The following is a 7,304-nucleotide window of genomic DNA, read 5'->3' on the forward strand; positions in this document are numbered from 1 at the left end:
TTGATACCACTTTTAGATCAGATTGGACTAGATTCATGTATCTAGACATAAATTAAAAAACTAATCAAAAATTTCAAGCCACATGCATATGACATATGCAAATTATCTATGAATCCCAACTAGGACAAAAACGCAAAAATCAATCTTCTGAAAGTTTTAGCTCTTAATATTGTCTTTTAGATAAAACGCAATTCAATCAAAGGTTTGTATAGAAATAGCATGAAAAAATGACACAAATTTTCACTTTTAATTCATTTATCGCTAAGTTATACCTAAAAAATTGATACCACTTTTAGATTAGATTAGACTAGATTCATGTATCTAGACATAAATTAAAAAACTAATCAAAAATTTCAACACACATGCATATGACATGTGCAAATTATCTATGAATCCCGACTAGGACAAAAACGCAAAAATCAATCTTTTATTAACAATGACGAAGAGGACGTCCGATCGAGACAGCCAGCTGCCACCAAACATTCGGGCTGCTGCCTCTCGGCTCTTGTCTCTTGTCTCCTGTCTCCTCCTGCATTTGAATGAGCCGAGGATTAATTCCAAAATCTTCGAACGTGAAACAATTGCCTGGCAAACATTCGCGAGCAATCCTATTACTTATGCATGATCACCCTTCCCTGGCGCAATTTTGCTCTTCAAAACTTCAGTCATCACGCAATTTCTGCGAACTTAAGATAATCTCGTTAAGGGAACTCTTTGCACAGCTGAATAAATTGTTAGTTCTATTCTTTACCGAGATATCGTACTGAAAATTATGATATTTAGTGAAAACAAAATTCAGGAGCGGCAAGGGAATGAGTTGGATGCAAAACTGCGAATGCAAGGAATTATAATAGTGTCCATCATAATAAGGAAGCAAAAAGTGCAAATTATTAGCAATTGGGATAGTAACTCTGAGCTGCAAATGAAGAAGATAGAATAAATAATTTGAAAAATAGAAATCCGCATTCAATAAAAGTTTAACAAACTATTTTATTGGATCTGAATTTATTCGTTGATTATGAAAGTAGTAAGTAAAAGAAAAAATAGTAAAAAACAGAATTCATTTTAGAGATATGGTTTCTTCGGCAAAGTATCTCATTTTGATCCCCAGTATACGAAAATCATATGTGCCTATGTGACTTTTTTTTACCCATACAAATCGACCCGCCCTAATATATATAACATGAAATCATTACCAAGTTAGAAAGAATGAATAGTTAAACATTTAAATGATCAAATTATTATTCTTGCTAGTATTACAATAAGAAATATAAATCAGTGGTAAAGCGTTTAAGAACTTCGTTTTCCATTATATGTAAATGTGTGTTAACGAATCCACCAGCCATCAAGTAATTCTATTACTTCTGCTAACTTTTAAATCTGCGGAAAATTACAACTTTTCTCGTAATCCCGTCGGAATTCTTAATTTTCAATCAAGAATATATTTCTGGCTTCAACTATTAAACTTGTACGTTTAAATTATATTAATATTCATAATAAAAAATTTGTATGTTAAAAATATTAAATCTCCGTCCAAAATATGTGTACAAATAATTAATCTACTGTAGGGTAGGTAAGTTATAGTCATCGCAAAAAATTCAAAAATATTTTTTTTAATCTTAATATTCAGAATTATTAATCTTTTAATTGATATTCTGAACATTTCGGAATGCCTTTTTTGCAAAGGAAATACATTTAGACATTTAGACATCAATACTGCCTGGGCATAATTCAAACTGTTCATCAATTTTTTTCAAACTTTTAGAAAAAGACCAAAAGGTTTTGAAAAAATTCAATTTCAGTACGGGTAGTTCCAACAATTTATGCGTCTTGGCACGAAGCCATACACCACTAGTTCGATATATTACTTAAATATTTTATCTGTTTTTATCTCAGGTAACATTCTGAGATGTAACTAATTTGGTATAGAAAAGCTGCCTCGTGGTTCCTTTTCTGTATGTATTTTTAAATCAAACTTTATTGTTCTAGCTATTGATTTCATAACGTAAAATTTCATTAATATTCATTTTATACAATATTCGTTTTATGCCGTCTACAATTTTATTATGAGTATAGGCAAAAGTAGTACTTACATTTTATATGATTGCATTTATATGCAAAGTATGTAATAAATGCCTTTATTCCACGGACACGCATGCTACAGAATATTAATGCACTAACCTGAAACGAAAAGAGGAAATTAAGTTAATAAAAATAGAAGTGTTTATAACTATAAAGGTAATATATAATATATACGTATACGATTATGTTGGTATATATTTTTATGCTATATAAATGTAGAATCATTAAGCCTTGATTCCTAGAACCAATGAGCAAAGTACTGAACGATAAAAATGAAGGAAATATCGTGGACATATATTTTCTGGGAAATAATATCATTGCACGATTAATAATTTCTGAACATGCATGAAGTACACATACACACACACATATATTATATATATATATGAGGTTGTCAAATATCTCCCTTCCGCCTTTTTGTATTAGAAACCAAGAGCAAAAAAGCGGAAGGGAGATATTTGACAACCTAATATGTGTGTGTGCCCAAAAAACGGTACTGAGAAATAAACAATACTGCTAAATAATGGCAATTTTCATGGCAATTTTCATGTGAGATTATATTTCAGATTCGCAACCTCAAGTAAAAATTTGATGTGGTGGATCAAATAACCCCGAACTCGATATCAAATTGCTTCATATAGAGCTAGACCGATATTGGGATCGTTGCGGCTGACCCATGATCAATTTTGACTGACTTTCTATTTTGTTCCTTTAAATTTTTGTAATATTGAAACTAGACATACTTCTACTGTCCAAAGTTACGATTTATCATATGGATCCACCGATATGGTTTATAATATTACGACAACTATTGACTAGGCTACTGGATTATTGTCAGGCACGACTGTCTTTACATAAATTGTTACTTATTTACTCAACGCAGGCATAGAACATAAATTAAGTCTCATAATGCCGGAACATGTGAGCCATAAACATAGTGGGACAATCGTAAAATTGCTTGTAATATATTTCATTTTGATTTATAAAGTTGAATCAAACGAAGCTATGCGCATAAATTACATGCGACAAAACGCAAGTGCACTAAAGCTTGTTGTATTAAATCAAGATATCACACAACACCTAGGAATTAGACATACTTGGTCAAAAGTTGGTAGATTTAGTAGAAAATGGTAGACGTTATGTGATCGAATGATTGAAACACCACTTTGGAATTTTTGCTTATAACAAGAATCGTAACTTCTATGTCTTGCTTTTGCTTGGAAATAAAAATAAAGAAATTAATAAATATGCGTTCTATATAAGAATATTTTATATCATTCATGAAGTTCTAATGAACTGATAGTTTTACACCACTAGACAGCATAATTTAGAATGGTATTTACATAATTTTGTTATAGATCGCAGATTATTTGCAATTACTTGTTTTTTTTTAATAATTATAAAGGAACGAGCACATATTTATTTCAGCACCAACAATATAAATAATTAGTTTAGTACTATGAGAAATAAATGTAGAACCTTATCACTAAGATTATAACTTATAGAACAATCCTAATCTTTTGAGTGCTTTTGTTCCATTTTCAGAAGGTACAAAAATTAAAAAAAAAAGAAAAACAACAAATAAAGTGAAGACCAGTTAACAGGTGGACAGGTAAGCAGGTAAACAGGTAGGTAAGTAGTCGGGTAGGCAGGTAAACAGTATAGGAACTTTCTCATAAACAGTAGAGGATGAAGTATTTACACCTTTAAAGAGTGTAAATAATGGTATTTTGTGAGTTGGAAGTACAAAAACACTCATCTAGAAGTACAAAACGCCGACTGTGAGAGTTTGAATCCAAATTTTCGGCTTTAAAGGTAAAATGTTTGGTAGCAAAATATCAGTTGCAAAAGCTACTACTAAAAATATAATATTTTTTACATTGTAATGCATTTAATTAAAAATGCATTCCACTGAAAATAGCACAGAATCCCAATAGGCCTATTAGAAGAATATTGTGAATATTTGTTATTATCGGTCCATAAAATATTATTTCGATAAATCTTAATTTCTGAATGTTTGCTCTCAATGTGTTGGTATTCTAGAAACTGCCAAAAAGTCATATAAATGGTATTAATACAAGCATTCATTTAAATTCTTGATACTGTCAACGTCTCAAAAGTAACCTCCACATAGCACAAATGCCAAAATAAAATCAGTTCGACTTATTTATCAATAATTGCCTATGCACCTATTATTTGGAACTTCTTAATGTTATCTCCATGTTGCCATATAACATTAAACATATAACAGAGAATAGTCATTATGGAAATAAATACAACCTTTCCATAAAAAGTGTAGTAAACGAGAATAGGCTTATTAATGTTACTAAAATAATAATTTAACTAAAGGCACTAAAAAAAAACTTTTAATGCAAGCAACGATTTAAAATTTAACCTGAACTTTCAATATGGTGAAAGTTTCATGCCTTAAAATCAGTAGAAATAAATTAGTCACCTGTTTTTTGAATTATTTTCTTTATCTGGTGGTCAAATATTAGTTGTAAATGCTACTGTCAGAACAGTATCATTTTAAACAATATATTGGATTTAATTAAAGTTGCAATATGCTTTATTCAAAATAGTAAAAAACTTTCTTGATAATACTAAAGAAGTCTGTGCCTACTGATAATAAGAATAGCCTTATTAATGTTACTGTAATAATTATAAACAAGCCAGTTCTCAATATCAAAAAAAAAACTTTTAATGTAACCGACGATTCAAAATTTAACCTGAACTTTCAATATGACGGAAACTTCATTCCTTAAAATCAGTAGAAGTTAATTAGTCACCTGTTTCTTAAATTATTTCTTTTTTCTGGCGGTCAAATATTAGTTGTAAAAGCTACTGCCAAAGGAGTATTCTCAATATCAAAAAAAAAACTTTTAATGTAACCGACGATTTAAAATTTAACCTGAACTTTCAATATAGTGGAAGCTTCATTCCTTAAAATCAGTAGAAGTAATTTAGTCATCTGTTTCTTAAGTTATTTCTTTTCTCTGGTGGTCAAATATTAGTTGTAAAAGCTACTGCCAAAAGAGTATTATTTTTAACAGTATAGTGGTTTTAATTAAAGTTGCAATATACTTTATTAAAAATAGTAAAGAACTTTTTCAATAATACTAAAGAAGTGAGTACCTACTGAAAATCTAAGAACATCTTGAAAGCTTTTAATAAAATCAACGATTTAAAATTAAGCCTCAGCATTCAATATGAGGAAAGCTATGATTCCTAAAATTAGTAAAAGTTAATGTATCACCTGTTTCGTGATTTTTTTTTCTTCCACCACTAAACGGGTTTCGTTGACTTTTTGACATTGAAAAACGTAACGAGGCGCCTGAAAGCACAGACATGATAATTTTATTTATGTGTCTCGCATCCGTTTCCCTAGCGATTTCTGACTGCCGTTGTCAACCCATTAATGGACAGGATGCAGGATGTCTTAGTTTTTGCACGATTATTAGATATTAATAACAGATTGAATGTCCATAATTAATGTTTACTTTATAATCGATCACATATAGGGATTACTTTTAATAAATAGATGATAAAGAAGTCGCAAACAAGTCTGCGATAGAATTATGGTTTCCTCACATCATGAAGGTAGACAGTGAGAAAGATACTATCGTTCAATAGCAGGTGACATCTTATATTATAGATACAAGATTAATTTAGTGTCGAGAAATCAAACAGAATGTGCAATTTTTTGTAAGCTTTTATAAACATGGTGCAAACATGTTTTTAGTTATAATATATTGTACATTAAATTTTATTAGATTGTTATAAATACATTTTTAATCCTTTAAATGCAAACTAAATATATTTTCAAATATAAATTTTAAATAGCTGTTTAGTCAATTCTTTTTTTACACATCACCAACAACAACTTTTGGTTCATTTTCCAAATCAAACTGGCCGCCATCCATGTTACTCCTGTGGCTTAATTCCTTGAAAATCATGAAGATTGATGCAAAAATAATAAGAACAAAAATAAACATGAGAAACCGTTGCATTTTGACTGGTGAACGGCATGCGGCTCTTTTGATAAATCTTGTCAACATTTCTCTGAGCCTTCTACGTTTATATTTATTATAATCATTATACAATACTCTTCCTATGTTTGTTGGTCGATTGGAAGATCTCCTCATTTGGCTGCTAGCAGAGAAAAAATTACTATAATTGTGTTGCGAGTTGTTTAAGTCATCTGAAGAGTGGACTATTGGTTTGGTATTCTGACTGCGCAAGTTAGTGCTCTGTAGTTTTGAATTCATATATTCTTCTATATCTGTGTCAAAATCTATTATAACATTACATACATCCGGAAGATTTCTTGTTTTAGTCAGCAATGCTAGTCCCAATCCACTGCGTCCCCAATTTACCAAACACAACTTTGCTCTTAAAATATCTGCTACAGGCGATATCAGATTAGGTGGTGGAAAAATACCAGTTCCACATAGTGGACATTGGTACCCTGCAGGGGCCACATTCGGAGGAAAACTTCCTGCCATATCCTGGAGACAAGACCAGTGAACGACGTGATAGCAAGTCAACCGTACAAAATCGTCGTTTGTAATTTCGGATTTGCACAATTGGCAACCAGCATTATAATCGCCGTCCTGCAGCCATTGGATGTAGCTCTGGACCACGCATTTGGAATGACTTGTTATCATACAGTTTTCGCAAACGCTTACATGGTGCTCGAAACAGAACTGATTGGTGACACGTCGTCTTAAACACTTGCACAACCCCATTTTTACATACAAGAGACTAATTTAATAAGAACTGATTGCTATATGAGTTGATTTGGTTTATTTTTATGTTTTTCTTTGATGAGCAATGGCAAAAATGAACAAATTATTATTTTGACAGCCACAAAAAAACAAAAAAACTACTATGAATACATTCAGTTATTATTTTGGTAATAAGTCATTCAGTACTTGTCCTTTCTAGTTGTGACATATTTGTTAACATACGTAAATAGTTACATTTTTTCCTTATTTGTTATCAAGCTGATCGAAGTGGAAGTGGAACTGGAAACCTAGTGGTTACTGATCCACATTCGTACCAAAAGGCCAATTAGCACAAAGTCCCAAAAAAAAAATTCAAGTAAAAATTTGGTATCATTGCTGCTTGATACCAAGCTGACCAAAGCGGATGTCAGCTCCATAGTATTTTTTCCATATAATAATAATAATCATGATGGGTAGTACTGCCCTAAGGCAGGT

At 31.1% G+C, this 7,304-nt stretch overlaps 1 pseudogene; it reads right to left on the minus strand.

Moving 5' to 3' along the window:
• Positions 1 to 5,945: 5,945 nt before the first annotated feature.
• LOC113374832 lies at positions 5,946 to 6,830 on the minus strand (annotated as a pseudogene).
• Positions 6,831 to 7,304: the final 474 nt, after the last annotated feature.

This window comes from Ctenocephalides felis, unplaced genomic scaffold (assembly GCF_003426905.1).
Source record: "Ctenocephalides felis isolate EL2017-DRISC unplaced genomic scaffold, ASM342690v1 CF-g0.4_SCAFFOLD_01886, whole genome shotgun sequence".
Taxonomy (NCBI): Eukaryota; Metazoa; Arthropoda; class Insecta; order Siphonaptera; family Pulicidae; genus Ctenocephalides; species Ctenocephalides felis.